Here is a 20,537-nt window from a genome sequence, read left to right as displayed (position 1 = left end):
GAAGGATTAGCTCTGCCATTTTCTTGTTCACTTGGGCTGCATTTTAAGTCCTCTATCTGATGCATGTGTGTGTGTGTGTCCATGTGTATGTGCTCATGTATATACTTGTAGACATTCTTGCTCAGGAATCACTTAAAACCACTTGCTCACTTTGGGAAGATTATTTTATTTTTTTGAAGATTTTATTTATGGGAAGATTACTTTAATTAAAATAACATAATCAGTCCAAGTGTTTCTTAAGAAAAGCCTGCCTATATTTCAGTACCTAGTGTATGAACACGGCCACTCAAATTGTGGCTTTCCCTGCTAAATATCTGAGTTGTAACCTGACGAGCAGACTAAGTGAGAGAGCAACTGTCTGAGTATTAAATATTATTAGTAAGTCAAATCCCTTTCTTATTTCTAGATAAAAATTAAATATAAATGAGTTCTAAAATTTTCTTCCCACATCCTAGTGGATTGATTGTCTAGAGCGTCCTTTGAGGTCAAGAAACTCTATTGTGGAAACCCTGATTGATTGATCGATCGATCATTGATTGTTTTAAAGATTTTATTTATTTATTTGAGAGAGAGAGTATGAGTGGGGTGGGGAGGAGCAGAAGGAGAGGGGAGAAGCAGACTCCCTCCTGATCAAAGACCCCAAAATGGGACTCAGTCTCGGGGTCCTGGGATCATGACCTGAGCTTTCGGAAGGCAGATGGGCTTAACAGACTGAGCCACCCAGGCAACCCTGGAAACCCTATTTATAAGGTAAATTCCTTAGCTTTGAATTTATGGTCTTCCTCAAAGTGTTTCCCACCCATGTCTCTATGTTTATTCTTCATTTCTCCCTTTCACAAACCTCCCAATTTTTTTTTAAAGATTTTATTTAATTATTTTGTCAGAGAGAGAGAGGGAGAGAGAGCAAGCACAGGCAGACAGAATGGCAGGCAGAGGCAGAGGGAGAAGCAGGCTCCCTGATGAGCAAGGAGCCCGATGCGGGACTCGATCCCAGGACGCTGGGATCATGACCTGAGCCGAAGGCAGCTGCTTAACCAACTGAGCCACCCAGGCGTCCCAAACCTCCCAAATTTTTAAACTCATCTTCTTACTCTTACAGAATGCAGTGCAAAATAGCAGTGTTTTTCTCCAATTAATGTGTGCGCAAATCACCTGAGGGTCTGGTTCCAGTGCAGCTTTGCAATCGGTAGGTCAGGGGTGGGGCCTGAGATTGTGACTCTTAAATAAGTTCCAGGTGACGCTGCTGTTGGTGGTCGGTGGACGACTTTGAGTAAGAAAGAAGTAGAAAACACTGTCAGAAGCACATTGTATTCATTCCTAAATTTGGGAAAGCTGGGCCTTGAGCTTTAGGTTCTTCATAGCTGTTCTACAATGTTCATTCATTCAATAATTCCTTCATTCAACATTTATCGAGGACATAATATGTACCACTGTTGTACCAATTGTTGACAAATAGGCGGTTTCAGGTACCGAGGAGCTCATCCAAGTGAACTGTGGGTGAATTAAAGGACGTACCATACGTGGGAGTACATGTCAATATATTTACATGCATGCATTCATCATAACATGCACACACATGTGCATGCACAGACACACACACACGCACACATGCACAGGCATTGTCCTGAGGCCTGTGGTTCACTTTGTCTTTCAGCCTTCAGTACCCCACAGCAATCTCTTGGCATGTGTATGTCTACTGACTTTTCTGCACCCAGCCCTTCCCTTTCTCTCCACACAGAACAAATATTCTCTCTTCTTAGCTTTTATACCTGTTATGATGTACATCACTCATCTGGCACATAGACAACACTAAAAACCCTATTATTTCTTTTTTCAGTAGTACTGTCTGAGTCATAATCTCTTTAAGGAGGGGGATCATGTCTCATTCTTTTGAAATATAGCTCATTACATTTAAAAGAAGCTCAGTCAATATTTATCGACAATGGCCATATTTAATGTTATATATTTAAATGTTACATAATACAATGTCTAACACTAACTCTTGGATGGTCTGTGATTTCTTTTATTATTCTTTTATTATTCAGTAGTTTTCAGTTAAGTGGTATTTTTGGTTACGAGTTATAGTATGGGGAGTTGAATTCATAGAAATGGAAGAGTAGAATGGAGGTTGCCAGGGGCTGGTGGTAGGGGGAGAGGGAGAGGTTGGTAAAAGGGTACACACTTTCAGTTATAGGATGAATAAAGTCTGAGGAGCTAATGTAGAACATGGTGACTATAGTTGGTAATGTTATATTGTACGATTGAAGTTTGCTAAGAGAGTAGATCTTCCGTGTTCTCACCAAAAGAAAAAAAGTAAATATGTGTGGTGATGGACAAGGTGTTTGATTATTGGACTGTGGGGGCCTTTCACAAGGTAAATGTGCAGCAAGTCATCATGTTATACACTTTCAATATATTACCACTTTATTTGCCCATTTTACCTCAATAAAACTGAAAAAAAAGCTAAAAATAACCCTGTAGGTTACAAACAACAGATACTCTGGAAACTGTAAAAAAGAGACTTTAAAGTATTGTCTTACTGGTTATTCATTCAATTCATTGCTCTATCACTGTCCCTTGATGATAGAGACCATATTTTATACCCTGAATAAGTCAGTGTTCATCCTACTCTGCTATGTGGTAATCACTCATGTCAATTATTAAAAAAATAAGTAGCAGAGGCTAACTTTTTAAAATCCATCAACATAAGGAGTTTTAGGCAATCCACACAGTTACATCAGTAAATTAAAATAATTGAAAGGTGTTCTTTCAATTAAATTATATAATTTAAAGAAAATTAAAATAATTCTTTCTTGGTTTCTTTCTACCTCTTTCTTTCTACCTCTTTTAATTTGTTGAATGTAAAAATTGTACTGTCACTATGAGAGCACAGCCAAAAAGTCATACAAATTCAATGTAAGCCTCTTCGAAGTGTCTCTCCTGAATCCTGTGTTTGGCTGAGGTGGGAATGAAAACCATGACAGGACTCTCCCCTCATAACACACCTTTATCACTACAAGATTATCTTCAAGTTCCACATAGAGGCTGGTCTAGATCCTCTTTCTTGGTTTAGAATCATACCAGATATCTAGTTTAGATCTAGTTGGTTCTTATCTTGAGAATTAGTGAGTGCATGGCTCATTCATTCTCTTAGAAATAATGATACTTAAACATTGGTGATACCTGAACTTCATTTAAAAAAGTAGCCCAGAGGGTTCTAGAGTAAAATCTTTTTCTCAGTCCATCCTGACTCACACCAACCAAAATTCATACCCCAAGATAATCCTTGCTGTCAGTTCTCATGTATTCTTCTTTATCAGCTAGTTATTGATATATAACAAACCACCCCAAACCCAGTCACTTAAAAGAGTAAGTATTTTGGTTTTCTGAGTTGGCTCAGAAGTTTTTCAGTCTTGGCTGATCTCAGTCATACATCTGTGGTCGGGGTTGTTTAGGCCATGGCCGGCTTATGATGATCTGGCTGGGCATGGGTTGGATGTTGAGAACCTCCAACGTAGACCCTTCTCATTCAGCAGGTTAACCTGGACTTGTTCTCATTGTGGCAATGGCCAGAGTCTGAGAGAAAGAGAACAGAAGCACAGAAGGACTCATGAGGTATGTGTTCTGAACTAGCAAACAGTCACCTCTGCCACATTCTAACATTTAAGGCCAGCTCAGATTTAAGGAGTGAGCAGATAGGTTCCTCATCCCTATGGAAGGAACTGTAAAATCACCTTGTTAAGCAGAGATACAGGGAGGGGTGAAAGATCAGAGATGCTTTTGCTATCAGTCCACTCTACCTTCAAACTCTACATTATGTATATATCAGTATACATATACATTATGTATCTATCAATATACATAATATACACATTATGCATGTGGGTATTTTTTCTTTTGTTTTCTTCTCTCTGCTTTAAATATTAACAAATATTTATTAAGCACACAGTGCCAGGTAGTATTTTAGTCACTTTTCTTGTACTAATTCATTTAATCCTTCCCCAAACTCTAGGAGATAGGTATTTAATTCTTGTTCCCATTGTACAAGTGAAGATACAGAGATGTTAAGTAACCTGCCAAAGGTCTCCCAGCTGGTAGGAGTTGGAGCCAGGATTCATTCAAGCAGACCAGTGTGACAACTTGAGACCAGTTCTTAGCACCGTGGTTCTCTGCTTTCTCTGAACCTGATGTCATTTTATACATTTTTTACACAACATTCTGCACCTTGCTCTAGTCACTTGGAAATAAATCTTTGAGATTGTTTTGTAAAGTTTCCTCATTATTTTTGGTGTGTATACATACTTGGTTGTACTGATGTATATAAATCGTTTAGCTAATCCCTTATTTATGCACCCTCACGTTAGCTCAGATCTTTTTCTATTACAAACCATATCTCACTAGATCTCTCAGTGTATTGGTTTATTAAATGAAACCGGAGGGTCAGTTTTACTGCTGAAGACGCAATAACTATGAACACTTACATTATGAATACATAGTATTGAAATTTAAAAGTAACAGCTATGGTAATTATAAGAAAAAGAACAGAAATCTGACAGCATTAGAAGCTCTTACAGGTGTCCTTAGTTATTTTCACATAAAATGCTTACAGAATAACTAGGAGGGGCATGGATAATCTGAATGATAGCTAACTTGTTTAAATTGGTACTCATCAACTTATCCTATGCAAACAGAAAATACATTTTATTTCAAGTGCCTACTTAGTCAAATATTAGACAACACTCTGGACCATATTCTATTAAAACTGAAAATAAATACTGGAAGTATAAACAGAGAAAACCCGAGGCATCTGAAAAACATTATTCTAATAAATTCTTAGGTAAAGGAGGAGTTCAAAACTTCTTAAAATACAGAATATCTAGGAAAATAATTATGAGATACAACCAAGGAAGGAAATTCATGGTATTTAAAGACTAAAAATTACAAATTGCTATTCAACTCAAAAAATTATGAAAAGAAAAATATATCTATGTAGAACAAGTAGAATAATTAATGAACATAAAAGCAGAAATGAATGAATTAATAAAGAACACGAGCAATGAAAAACAAATGTAAGAGTTGTCTGTTTGAATAAGATCATTCTTTGAAGAACTATAAAAAAGATAAACAACAACAAATAAAACCGTAAGAGAGATAAACCATGAGTGAACCAAGCAAGTGAAAACAAGAAAAAGAAACAAAAATAAGATAAAATAAGCATTAGAAATAACTGCAGATATCAGGATTAAATAAATTATAATGATATGTTTTTATTGTATTTATGATAATATATTTGAAAACTAGGCTGAAATATCTAAGAAAATATAAATAACAAGATTTAGTAATACCATGAAAGAGATTACCAGAGTGATCCAGAAGATCCTTTTTAAAAAATGTACTAGTCCATACATACAGCTCCAAAGTGAAGTTTTTCTTTAAGTCATGTTTTTTTGGCTCACATATAGAGCTGTTTCAAATCATATTTCATTTCCTCTTGTCTCCTTATCCTGTATTTCTACATTCTTTTCTCACTTTTTTCTTTTTCTTTATTTTTTTATCCTAAGTATACTCTTTAATCCCCATTCCCAATATCCCCCATCCCTCCCAACCCATCTCTCCTCTGGTAACCATCTGTTTATTCTCTGTTAACAATCTGTTTCTTGGTTTGTCTCTCTCTCTCTTTCTTCCTTCACTCATTTGTTTTGTTCTTAAATTCCACAGATGAGTGAAATCATATAGCATTTGTCTTTCTCTGGCAGACTGATTTCTCCTAGCATTATACTTTCTAGCTCTATCGATGTTGTGTAAATGGCAAGATTTCATTATTTTTTATGGCTGAATTATATATACATATACATATAAAATATATAAATCACTTCTTGTCCATTTGTCTATCAATGAACACTTGGGCTGTTTCCATAGTTTGGCTATTATAAATAATGTTACAATAAACATAGGGGTACACGTATCCCTTTGAATTAGTGTTTTTGTATTTTGGGGGTAAATACCCAGTACAGCAATTACTGAGGAACCTCCATACTGTCTTGCACAGTGGCTGTACCAGTTTGCATTCTCACCAACAGTGCAAAACTGTTCCTTTTTCTCCGCATCTTCACCAACATTTGTTGTTTCAACACTTGTTTTTTATTTTAGCCATTCTGACAGGTTCTGCCTGAGGTATGAGGTGATGTGTCATTGTAGTTTTCTTTCCATTTCCCTAATGATAAGTGATTTTGAGCAACTTTTTATGTGTCTGTTGACCATCTGTATGTTCCCTTTGGAGAAATGTCTGTTCATGTCTTCTGCCCATTTCTCAGTTGGATTATTTGTTTTTTTTAGGGGGTATTGAATTATATCCATATTTTTTAAAGATTTTATTTATTTATTTGACAAAAAGAGAGATCACAAGTAGGCAGAGAGGCAGGCAGAGAGAGAGGGAGAAGCAGGCTCCCTGGTGAGCAGAGAGCCCAATGCAGGGCTTGATCCCAGGACCCTGAGATCATGACCTGAGCCAAAGGCAGAGGCTTAACACACTGAGCCACCCAGGCACCCTGAATTATATCCATTCTTTATATATTTTGGATACTAATTCTTGTCAGAGATGTCATTTGCAAATATCTTCTGTTCAGTAGGTTGTCTTTTAGTTTTGTTGATGGTTTCGTTTGCTGTGTAGAAGGCTTTTATTCTGATGTAGTTCCAATAGTTTATTTTTGCTTTTATTTCCCTTGCCTCAAGAGACATAGCTAGAAAAATGTTGCTATGGCCAATGTCAGAGAGATTACTGCCTGTGCTCTCTTCAAGGACTTTTATGGTTTCAGGTCTCAAATTTAGGTCTCTAATCCATTCTGAGTTTATTTTTGCATATGTTGAAAGGAAATGGTCCAGTTTTATTCTTTTGCATGTGGCTGTGTAGTTTTCCCAATGCCATTTGTTGAAGAGAATTTTTCCTATTATATATTCATTCCTCTTTTGTTGAAGATTAGTTAACCATATAGTAGTAGGTTTATTTATGGGTGTTCCATTTTGTTCCATTGACCTATGCGCCTATTTTTAGGCCAGTACATTACTGTTTTAATTACTACTGATTTGTAATATAACTTGAAGTCTGGAATTGTGATACCTCCAGTATTGTTTTTCTTTTTCAAGTTTGCTTTGGCTGTTTGGGGTCTCTTGAGGTTCCATATACATTTTAGGACTGTTTGTTCTAGTTCTGTGAAAAACCTTGTTGGCAGTTTTTTGAACCTCAAGGAACAGATTATTCTTTCACTAATGTACATCTTGACTCTAAGAATCAAGCCTTTCACAATTCCATAGAACTGAAATCAAGACACATTGCAGAGTATATAATGGCCACATTTAATGTTGTATATTTCAATGTTTCTATAAAATCATCTGTTAAATTAATAATGCATTATAAAATGAGTAAAGTCATAGAAGCTGAATATGCTATTCAAATAGAGATAAATGTCAGCAAATAATCTTGCTCCCTTTCTCATCAACACGCACACTTCATATAAATTTACCTGCCCTAAGGGTGGGTGGCTCAGTGGGTTAAGCCTCTGCCTTCAGCTCAGGTCATGATCTCAGGGTGCTGGGATCGAGCCCTGCATTGGGCTCTCTGCTCAGCAGAGAGCCTGCTTCTCCCTCTCTCTTTGCCTGCCTCTCTACCTACTTGTGATCTCTGTGTCAAAAAATAAAATAAAAATCTTTAAAAAAATAAAAAAAATTTATCTGCCCTAAAGAAATTTTAAGAATAGTTGCTTCACAAATGTGTGATTTTCTCCCAGTAGACTGGAAATCTCCTTAGGTGGGGAATTGTACTTTTTGCTCCTATTTTTACTTACCATAGAACAAAAATAAAATTTGGACAAATACAAGATGTTGATATATGCTTTTGAGACAAGGAAGGTTAGAGGCAAGAGAGCACAGGAATTTTAGTATAAAACCTCAGTCTGGGGTTCTTCTACCACTATATATCTGTAGAGTTAGAACAAATTACTTCATTTCGAAGTCTTAGTTATTCATCTATAAAATGTGTGCAAAATAATAACTAGAGGGAAAGTGTTAATCATGATAATTGAACTATGTAATAGGAAAGCATTTGGTATAGTGGTGAACATACAGTAAGAGCTCAATTAATGGTCATGATGATGGTGATGGACTCTTTTTATAATTTCGAGTTTGCATCTCCTTAGATGGAATCTCCATGAGGGCAGGGGAATTTGTCTTGCTTATTGTTTTATCAGGTGAACTTCAAGTACTGGTTATCACATAGCAGGGATCAAATACCACCGCTGAAGGGATGAATAAATTCCCCATGTTTGCCAAGCACAATTTGCTTAGCCTGTCTTAAAATAACTCAGCAGTGAGTATGTTCATCATTGCAACACTAAACAAGATTTTATTTCTTCTCCTGTTAATAAAGGTTTGGTTTAAGAGGATTTGATAAGCACACATTTATCTTTTATATGTGCCATACCTTTAGTTCTTCTGGCAGTTTTTCTCATTCAGTGTCAAAAAGAAAATATGTGTTGGGGAAATTTTTCTATCAATATTTTGTAGTAATAAAAGAAGCTGAATGAAATACACTGGAGACTGACAGAAGAAAAAAATATAGCCCAGCATCTGGGTAGTATGATTAATTTTTTTAACACAAATTTGTTCATTTCTCGTGTGCCTCCATTCATCTTCCATTACTCCATTCTAATAATGAGTTTCAAAGATGAAAATAATTATTTCGCCAAAAATATAATTTAGTGCAGGGGCTATATTAGTTTTAAAAAGGCATGAGCTGTCATGGGCTTGAAATTGTCATCAAATTCCTTCAATTTAATGGTCATTTAAAGAGCTACCCTCCCTCCATTCGCTCAGGATGAATGTGAATGCGCACATCCAGGGAGAGCACCAATCAATTTAGTAGTTAATGATTATTGTTTCCATTTCAGTGTTTACACTTTCCTCTCCTAATGCGGTGTTGTACGATTTACGGGAAGAGGCACCACTCCCTCAGCCCTGTGGCATGTGTGAGTGTTTCTTTGCTTATTCTTCATCTAGTCAGAATTTAACAGAGGAACAACAACTGGAGAGATTTTCGTCCACTCCTGTGAACACAAGAAAGTAATCTCGGAGAGTTGGCACTAACACAGCACCGTGCACCATGCAAATACGGCATAAAGTTTATCTTTACATTTATTTGCAAATGTGTACAGATATGCTTCATATAAATTAATCCTCCATTTCATTATAAGGAAAGAATTACGTCTGTGGTCAAAAGTGATGGTAGAGGGGGAGAGCTAATCTGATTTAGCGCAGCATGTGAAAAATTAATTGGAAGTCAGAACTCCATAGTGTTTATTATAAAGTAATTTCACACCAGCTCAGGATTAGCATGGGAACGGGTGACAATAGGTCATCACTATGTTAATTGAAAGACAGCATGCTTTGTAAGGAGGGAGGGAGAAAGAAGAGAGAGAGACGGAAAGAGAGATTGAGGGAGAGAGAGAGATATGGATTGATTGATTTAGAGATTCAGGATGTAATATGAATTGATGGTGGTTTGGGACAAGGAGTATAGAAAGGATGGGACCCCACTGAAAAAGATGACCTTTTGTGAACTCAAGTGGATAGGCTCGGCAAACGTAAGTCTGGTGACATGAAACTCTGAGACCCTCCGAGATCCCTGAAGAGTGAAATGTTTTCCAGTTGCTGCACCTTTTAGATGGCTGTCTTGTAACTGAAGACACTGGCGAGCCATCTGGAGCAGATGTGGGAGCCTGCAGAGAAAGGGAATATAGCTTGGGCCCAGGGCCAGGGGCTTAACGTTCTCCTCATCTTCTGTTCTGTGAGAACACGGCTGAAAGGATTAGTGCAGTAGCATTAGTGGTAAAGTGAGGGCATCTTTCATTACCAGCCTCAGGGTTAAGAAAGCCAACACCGGCAGACGAGTAACAGAAAACAACCTGTCATTTGGACATCCTGCTGACTGAGCAGCCACGTCAGGCTCAGCCTTCTAGTTGAGTGCAGGACCCACAAGCATCTTCCCTGGGCAGCCACTTGTGATCCAGCACACACCGGCCTCCCGCCCCTGAACTGCCAGCTGGAGTGTGAAGCCTGGGTCCCCACCCCTGGCAATCCAGCGCCTGAATGAGTAAAGTGCTTTTCCTGGGGTATTTGCATACTGGAGGGAAGCATTAAAGAAGTTCTATGGCTAGTCAATCAGGCCACAGACACCCATCCCAGGTGACATCGTGGGCGAGAACTCTGTTATTAACCACAGTCATTGCTAAGGTCTGGGCTAGGAATTAACCATGGGTTTTGTAAGGGCCTATTCAGCCAGAGCGGCCCCACCTACGTTGAACAGCCATCTTGTTGTTTATGCAGTAATACTTAAATTGACCCTGCCCTCCCCAGGGGAACTTACTTAAAAGCAAGTCGGGGAAACCAGTCCCAGGTAACAAAGCCCGAATGCAGGGTGGGTCAGGTCAGGTGGAGATAACAGCTGGAATGCCTGGAGGAGTCGAGTCAGGTGGAGACATCCAATCAGTAAAGCATGCATACTGTCTCCCTAGCTACCAAGGAGTGTGGGCCCCACCTTTTGGGCACCAATTCTGACCAAGGTGATAGGCTAGTTCAAATAGCTACTATGGGGTGAATTGTAATTCCCACCCGTGTGGGACCTAGCATGACTGTGCAGCTCTCTCTGTGTGTTACAATCTCATTGGCCACCTGTGTGTGGCCAGGCCCAACCACATGACCTTTGCTCTATAAAAGTCTGTAAGGCAGGGAGGGGTCGCCTCTTTGCAAGAGACGACCCTGGCTGGTCGGTTTGATTCTCGATGCTTGGCATGAAATAAAGCTTTGCTTGACCTTCGCTTTGTATCAGTCTCTCTCCTTTGACCATGGACCCAACAGTGTAAATATGCATTTCCATCTACAAACAAACAAAATGTAGAATGAAGTAACAGTATTTAACCAAGCTAGAAACTGACCCAAGCCAATCAAACTCACGGAAACAGAGGGGATAGAAACTAGTGTGGATTGGTGGGTAAGTGGTGTGTGTGGAGGTCCTGTGTGTAGGTAGGGGGCGGGGCAAGTGGGGGGCCCTGGAGCCGGAGGAGTCAGGGATTTTTATCTGTAAAGGGAAGAAATCATCTTTTAGGATTCTGCGATTCTCTGTGGTATGAGCTGATGAGTGTGACCTTTTGGCCTACCCTTTCTTGAGGGAAGTTTGCAATCCAGGCTGACACAAGCTGTTGTAATATGTTAATTTTGACCCAGCTCTGCTACAAATACTAACAGTGATCTCCAAGACCTTTTCACTTAGAAATATAGTCCTTTGGACATAACTTTCAGCGCTAAGTATGCCGATGAAGTGTACTAACCTTTCTAATGAAGGTCAAAATTAAAACAAAACAAAACAAAACAAAATATAAAACAAGTAAAGAAAAAGTGGTTTTTAGAGAAATGGGAACTCCACAGAGGTTGTCAATCCTGAAGTTAGCAGTCCAGACACAGTCCTTCATTCTGCATTCTTTTAGGAAGCTTTGTTCCTTGGAAGAGCATGGTGGGAGGTCAGCTGGAAGTTATCTGGAAAAAATTGAGTGGAGATGAATTCAGACAGAATGGGATGAGTCTGGAAACTCCTGTTAAGGAGCGAGGTATGATTTTAGGGGCAGGGCAGACATGGGCAAGACAGGATTACACAGCAGAGAGTGTTCTGTGACACTGGGTCAGCACTCATTTATTCAAGGGCTGACCACGACGGGTCACATACTGCAGTGCCTACTAAGGCCATCAGGTACTAGAAACCCTTGAAGCAGTGAAGCCGGGGCTTCTGAGGGTGGCAGTGAACTGGGAAAACAAGCAGTGGTTACTCAGCCCTATTGATCGTTGCTACATCAAAGGGGGGGACCAACAATGTGTGGTCTAAGAGGAGACAGAGAAATATTTTTGTGTGAAATTTCCCAATTCCAATGTTTGAAATCACTGTGTGGACCTAACAAGAACTATCTATGAACAGGATATGGCCTTATGATTGTAGTCTGCCACAATGGGTCAGGGGCAAACCCCCGACCCTCCTATTCTTCTTTGAAATAGATTTGCTAGGAGGTGTTCTTCCTTCAGTGCACGTGCTTGCAAAATTGATGTTTGTTATTATTACATATCGTTACATTTTAAAATCTAAAAGTTAAGTGAATTTTTCCCCTCTTTCCTATGAGTGACTCTCAATTGTGAATTTTCTGGTAAAATAAAAGGCAAATATGGAATATGGGTTCTATGACACACATAAACTGAAAAGTGTTGAGTAAGAAAGCTCTTAATGGAATTCCAGCATTGTATCTTTTTATTCATCCTTAAAGATAAAGAATAAATGTTCTTTGTTTTAGATTAGGAATTCTCTTTTTGTTTTTTATTTATTATTAAAGTATGATTGACATACAATGTGTGTTAGTTTCAGGTACACAACATATTGATTAGATAATTCTATACATTACTTATTGCTAACCATGATAAGTGTGGTCCCCATCTGTCGCCATATAAAGTTATTATAATATTATTGACTATATTCCCAGTGCTGTATTTTCATCTCTAGGACTTACTTAATTTATAACTGGAAGTTTGTGCCTCTTAATCCTCTCCATCTATTTTGCCATTTCCTCCCCTCAGTTCCCTTCTGGAGCAGGAATTCTTAACGTTGGTTTCACTCATGGGCTCCAGTTGGGCGCTAAGCTTTTTGAAATTGTACCCATAATGTTGAAAGCAAATGTGAGTTGTATACTTCTCTTTTTGGAGGCAGAGGCCATAGCTTTCATTGGTTCCAAAAAGGAGTCCATATCTCCTCCCCAAATATTAGTATCTACTGCTTTAGACCCTATCAATACTCTGTAACTATACTCCAGGAAAAAAAAGTGTATTTTCTGTGTTTCAACTATATCTCTTGGGGTTCACAGTTAGGAAAATAAAAATGACAAGGAAATTATCTATCATTCCTTTAACACATAAAATTTAGAGTTACATATGTGACGAGTGTGTAAGGTCATCAAGACAATCATTGGTAAGTTTCTTTCTGAACAGGTCAAATTAGGTTTTATACATTTAACTAGACATGTATTTAAGAGTTGGTGGAATGCATACTTTCCTAGACTTTATACTTTTTAGATAATATGCTAGGTGAACATTTGTCATTCTTTCTAGCTGCCTAGAATATGAACCATCTTAGATTTTAAGAATTCATAGAATTAATTAAAGGACTTCATTTAAACTCCTAGCACACAGAGTGAGATTAAGAAGTAAAGGACTCAGGCTTGATCAGCTAAATCGATAATTACATTAAAGTAATCCTTCCTGGAACTAAGTTTCTTTCAGAAGGTAAAGTAAATGTTCTCTGGAGCCATTATCCAGGACCTCAAGTTCTTTTGTAGTTTTTCACAACAAATATACAATCCAGAATAAAAAAACAAGATAAAAAAAGGTAGAAACTGACTAGAAACCAAGAGACAAAACACACAAACTATAGAAAGAGGCCCACAGAAAATATAGATTTTGGACTAATTAGTAGTCTTAAAATGAGTGTGATTAATATAAGTTCCAGAAATTATTAAGGTGAAGAATTTCAGAAGAAAGTAGAAATATACCCTTTCTGGAATCAAATAGAAAATATAGAACTGATAAATTCTCCCAATTAAGAGATCAGTGGGCACGTTTAACTGCAGGTTAGATTCAGTAGGAGAGAGTATTCAAGTGAAATACAGGTCAGAAAAAAATATCTTGACTAAAGTGGAGGCAGTAGATTGAAAAGTTCAATAAAGAGCATTAGAAGCATAATGGGATGCCAGGAAAAACTACCATATATGTAATTGAAATAGAAGGAAGAGATGAGAGAGAAAGTGAGGAAGAGAGAATGAACTAGAGAAAAAAAGTTTGAGGGATTAATGTGACAAAATTGTGCAAATGAAAGCTATCAAATAACATATTCAAGAAGTGTCATGATCCCCAGAGTAAATACAAAACGAACTATATAGGGACACAGAATAGAGGTATAAAACAGAATGAAGAATAATAAAAGGGTACACATGTGGATAGACTTAAATGAATGATGATTATTAAAAATACATATAATAATATATATGAACCATAACATTAGGATGGAAGATGGGAACATTAAAATGTTCTAAGCTCCTTCCACTGTTTGGGAAGTAGTGGGTTATATTAAACTCTAATAAAGTCAATAATGTGTATTGTAACTTCCATTCACTCAGGATGACTGTGAAAGCACACATCCAGGGAGAGCGTCAATCAATTTAATAGTTAATGACTATTTTGAGGCCTCAAAAGATATGAAACAAAAATTGATAGAACTAAGGATAGAAAAAGTTAGAGAGACAATCATAGAGGGAGATTCCAAGACACTTCTCTTTCTCTCAGTAATTGATAGAACAAACCGCAAAATGATTAATAAAAACAAGTGTTAGCAAGAATGTGGACGAAATGTTACTTTTATGCACTGCTGATAGAAATGTAAAATTGTGAAGACACTGTAAAAACAATCTGTAAGGGCTTCTGGGACTCTCAGTTGGTTAAGTTTCTGAATCTTGGTTTGATCTCAGGTCATGATCTCGTGGGTCATGGGGTTGAGCCACAGTGGGGCACTATGCTCAGCAGGGAGTCTGCTTAAGAGTTCTGTCTCCCTCTATCCAAAATCTATAAAGAACTTAGCAAACTCAACACCCAAAGAACAAAGAATCCAATCAAGGAAATGGGCAGAGGACGTGAAGAGACATTTCTGCAAAGAAGACATCCAGATGACCAATAGACACATGAGAAAGTGCTCCACGTCACTCAGCATCAGGGAAATACAAATCAAAACCACAGTAAGATACCACCTCACAACAATCAGCATGGCTGAAATTAACAAGTCAGGAAATGACAGATGCTGGCGAGGATGCAGAGAAAGGGGAACCCTCCTACACTGTTGGTGGGAATGCAAGCTGGTGGAACCACTCTGGAAAACAGCATGGAGGTTCCTCAAAAAGTTGAAAATAGAGTTACCCTACGACCCAGCAATCACACTACTGGGTATTTACCCTAAAGATACAAATGTAGATCCAAAGGGGCACATGCACCCGAATGTTTATAGCAGCAATGTCCACAATAGCCAAACTATGGAAAGAACCTAGATGTCCATCAACAGATGAGTGGATAAAGGAAAGGTGTTGTATATATATATACAATGGAATACTATGCAGCCATCAAAAGAAATGAAATCTTGCCATTTGCAATGACGTGGCTGGAACGAGAGGGTATTATGCTTAGCAAAATCAGTCAATTGGAGAAAGACAATTGTCATATGATCTCCCTGATATGAGGAAGTGGAGATGCAACGTGGGTGGTTTGGGGGGTAGGAAAGGAATAAATGAAACAAGATGGGATCAGGAGGGAGACAAACCATAAGAGACTCTTAATCTCACAAAACAAACTGAGGTTGCGGGGGAGAGGGGTTAGGGAGAGGGTTGTTGGGTTATGGACACTGGGGAAGGTATGTGCTATTGTGAGTGCTGTGAAGTGTGTAAGCCTGATGATTCACAGACCTGTACCCCTGGGGCTAATAATACATTATATGTTGATTAAAAAAATTAAAAATTAAAAAAAAGAGCAAATAGAATATGAACATAAAAAAATAAAAAGAGTTCTGTCTCCCTCTACCACCCCATTCACATGTTCACACTCTCTCTCTGGAATAAATAAATAAATTTTAAAACAACAACAACAACAATCTGCAGTTCCACAGAGGTTTGTACATAAATTACCATATGCCTCAGTAATTCCTTTTTAGATATATTATCAAGAGACATGAAAATGTAGTCTACAATTGGACTACATGATTGTTCATAGCAGCATTATTCGTAATGGTCAAAACTGGAAATTCAAATGGCTGTCATCTGATGAATGGTTATATAAAATGTGGTATATCCATACAGAGTTGTTAGTTGACCATAAAAAAGGATGATGTTTTAATACATGTTTTAACATGGACGAATCTTAAAGTAAATTAAGTGAAAGAAGCCAGACCCCAAAACTGCATACTGTATGATTCAATTTATATGAGCTGTCCAAAAGAGGAAAATCCATAGAGACAGAAAGTAAATTACTTATTGCCTATTACTTATGAGAAGATTCAGGGAAAATGAGAAATAATTTTTTTTTTCTGCCGAGATGGAAATGTTCTGAAATTAATTATGGTGATTAATTATGGTTGGACAACTCTATGTATATACTATAAACAATTGTATTCATTAAACAAATTAATTGTGAATTTTATCTAAGTAAAACTGTTATTTTTTAAAATGACAACACAGGGGCGCCTGGGTGGCTCAGTGGGTTAAGCCGCTGCCTTCGGCTCAGGTCATGATCTCAGGGTCCTGGGATCGAGTCCCGCATCGGGCTCTCTGCTCAGCAGGGAGCCTGCTTCCCTCTCTCTCTCTCTCTCTCTCTCTCTCTGCCTGCCTCTCTGTCTACTTGTGATCTCTCTCTGTCAAATAAATAAATAAAATCTTTAAAATGACAACACAGTTTCCACTTGGTTCTCTTAGGACACTTGCTTTGGAACCCAACTGTCATGTGGCAAGGAAGCCCAAACTAACCACAAGGAGAGGCCACATGTTGGTGTGACAGCTAACAGCTGTAGTTGAGGTCCCAAGTGACAGCATGCTTCAACTTCCGGACTTGTGACAGCATCAGCATCACCTTCACATTTTTTAGCCTCAGCCTTTGAGTCTTCCCAGTGACACTCCAGACTCTGGGTGGCAGAGATGCCAGCCCCACTGTGCCCTGTCTGAATTCCTGACCCACATAATCAGTGAGCATAATATAATGGTTTGTATGCCACAAACAAAGTAAAAAAGAGGGAAAAGATAACTAATGTATATGGGGATGCATGGTGCCTCAGTCAGTTAAATGTTATAACTCAGGTTATAATCCCAGGGTCCTGGGATGGAGTCCCACCTTCGGCTGCATGCTCAGCGGGGAGCCTGCTTCTCCCTCTGCCTGCCTCTCCCCCTGCTTGTGCTCTCTCTCTCTCTCTGATGAATAAATAAATAAATAAATAAAATCTTAAAAAAAATCCCAATGTATAATAGAGATGATTAACAATGACAAACTTGGTTTCTCAAAAAGAATAATAAAATTGATAAATTCCTGGCAAGACAGATGAAGAAAAAGATTAAAGAAAGCCCAAATTATCAATATGAGAAACATGAAAGGGAACATTGCAATAGGTCTTACAGACACTAAGAAACATAATAACATGTTTTGATATTCTTTAAACAAATATATTTGAAAATTTAATTGAGGTAGACAAATTCCTAGAAAAACAGTTTACACACACTGAAGAAGAAATAATCCTATTATTTATTAAAGAAATTGAATCTATAAATAATAGCCTTACCACAATGAGAACTCCAAGTCCAATTGTATTCACTGTTGAATTCTAGTAAACATTAAAGAAATAATGTCAGTTTTAGACAATAATATTCCAGAGAACAGAAAAAAGCCAGCCCTTCTCAATTCATTTTATGAAGGCAGCATAACTTTCATACCATGTCCTGTAAATAACATTGTAAAGAAGGGACAATTATAGATTAAACTTTTCAAAGAATATAGATGCAAAACTTGCCATAAAATAGTACAAAGCCAAGTCCAGAGAGGACAGAACTCAAGACCATGTTGAGATTATTTCAGGAATGCAAGTTTCCTTTGACATTTGAAAGCCACTTGATATAACATGTTAATAAAATGAGAAAAATCATGATTATTTCAATTTGTGCAGGAAAAACATTTGATAAAATTAAACATCTATTTATAATTAAGAACAATTAGCAAAACAGGAATAAAAAACTTTTCTGCCTGATAAAGATTACCCTTAAAAAGCAAAATCTATAGCAAATACATTACTTAATACTGAGATATTTAAAACTTTCCTTATAGGTTGGAAACAATAAAGGATGATCACAATTATTTCTGTTCAGCATTGTACTAGAGGTTTATTTGGTGCAAAAAATAAGAAAAGAATAAAAGGTGTAAGAGGTAGAACATAAGATATAAAACTGGCATTATTTGTAAGTATCATAGTCACATACATAGAAAATCCAAGAGTCTAAAATTAAAGTATTATAATTAATAAACAAACTTAGCAAGTTCACTGGGTATATCAATATGCAAAAATAAATTAGTTTTGCCATTATAAGCAAAATGCCATCCAAAAAAAAAAAAATGAAATTAAAGAATGATACACATGGGGCACCTGATTGGCTCAGTTCATTGAGCGTCTGCCTTCAGCTCAGGTCATGATCCCAGAATCCTGGGATCGAGCCCTGCTCAGCGGGGAGTTTCCTTCTCCCTCAGTCTCTCACCACTCTCTCTCTCTCTTTCTCAAATAAATAAATAAAATCTTAAAGAAAAAGAATGATATGGTGCCTAGGTGGCTCAGTTGGTTAAGCAACTGCCTTTGGCTCAGGTCATGATCCTGGAGTCCTGGGATCAAGTCCCACATTGGGTTCCCAGCCCCACCGGGAGTCTGCTTCTCCTTCTGACCTTCTCCCCTCCCATGCTCTCTCTCTCTCAAATAAATAAATAAAATACTAAAAAAAAAAAAAAAAAAAGAAAAAGAATGATATACAAAGGCACTTAAAATTTGAAATACCTAGGATAAATTCAATAAAATCTTTTGAAAAAGAACTACAAATATTATGTTCATGAATTGGAAAGTCAGATATTATAAAGAGGTCAGGTCATTACAAAGTGCCAGATTCAATACAATCCCAATTAGATCATGAGTTTTTTTCTTTTTTCAGAAAATAATAGGCTGATGGTTAACATTTTTGTGAAAATGCAGATGGGCAAATTAAGTCAAGAGTACCCTGAAGAATGAAAGCCAAGTTATAATACTAGATCTACTAGATATAAAAATGTACAAAGTTACATTATCAAGATGGTGTAATCTTGGTACAAGGATAGACAGTGGGCAATAGGCAGAGCCTCCTACCCCCAGTAAAAAGAATACAGTCCAGAAACTGACCCACATATAAAGAGTGGAATTTCAGAGTAAGAAAAGTGTATTTATTTCAATAAATAATGATCAATCAGTCAGATACCTTTATGGAAAAAAAAAATAGAAAAAAAACTTGATCCTTACCTCACACAATATAGACAAATAATACCAGGTAGACTGCAGATCTAAATGTAAAAGATAAAAAAAGCAAGATTCTGAAAGATAACATAGAGTTTGACTTGATTTCAACAGTACTGGTAGATCACAAATTACAAAGAAAAGGATTGATAAATTACATTACAGACAACTAGAACTTACATTTATCAAAAGACACCATGTTTTTGTTGTTGCTGGGTACATTCTAATGAAATGTAAAACAGAGAGCTGTAGATGTATCCTGATTGAAACAATAGGCCTGGTCTTGAAATTAAAGTGACTAACCAAGTCACCCTGGCTGAGGCGTTTCTTTAAAGGCTGAAACCCAAGAAAACATAGGCAAAACTAGTGAACAGGCTCTTTACTGAAAAGGATATTCCAACTGGTTGACAAGCATATAAATAGGGCTCAATTTCATTATTGATAAAATAAAAATTAAATCCATAGTAATACATTTTTGTATGCTCAGAATGGCTAAAATAAAAATAACCGACATTATCGAGTGATATATGGAGTGTTGTCAAAGATATTGACAAGAGTGTATGGTATCCTTATCACTGATAGTGGAAGTGCAAATTGGTTCAACAACTTGAAAAACTATTTGGAGTATCTACTTAAGTTCAACATATATGAACACTCTATAATCCCATTAATCTACACTTAATTTTTGCAACAGAAATATATATATTTGTGAATCCAAAGATGTGTTCAAGTATGTTCATAGCAACATTATTCTTGATAAACAAGATGGAAGATGGAAAAAAGATAAACAAAGATGGAAACAACCTAAGTGCTCTTCAAGGAAGAATGGAAAAATTGTGGCATACTTATATAATAAATACCCTTTAAATATCTGAAAATCCTCTGACTTTCAGGATTTCCTATTCCCTATTCCTGTTTCAAAGTCTTATGTGTATTTCTTTGCATATGAATGGGGTGTCTTTTGAGGGGAAGTTCTAAAATTTTCAAGGTGTTCTTAAAGGCATCCATGCCCCACGTGGGTTAATCTTTTTCCTGGGTTGATTCAATGAATACTGGCCAGTATTTCTCGAAGAGTACTGATGAGTCTTTTAAGATGTTCTATAGAAATAGCTCGATTTGAATACATTTAGGTGACACTGCTAAATATAACAGGTCTTTTGAAGATAAGCATACTTAAGACTTTTATAGCAGCCCTGCTGTGAAGAATCATGTGTTATTTTGGTCATTTTAGTATCTACAAACTAGTTTAACAAAAGAATTTAAATCACCTTCTCCCAACAGTTTTCGTTTTTTGTTTGCTTTTTGTTTTTAAAGATATCTGATATATTAAAGGACTGGTCTTTCCTACAAAATATTT

Source organism: Enhydra lutris, unplaced genomic scaffold (genome assembly GCF_002288905.1).
Source record: "Enhydra lutris kenyoni isolate GAN:26980312 unplaced genomic scaffold, ASM228890v2 scaffoldscaffold56, whole genome shotgun sequence".
Taxonomy (NCBI): domain Eukaryota; kingdom Metazoa; phylum Chordata; class Mammalia; order Carnivora; family Mustelidae; genus Enhydra; species Enhydra lutris.
Note: the sequence above shows the minus strand (reverse complement) of the source record.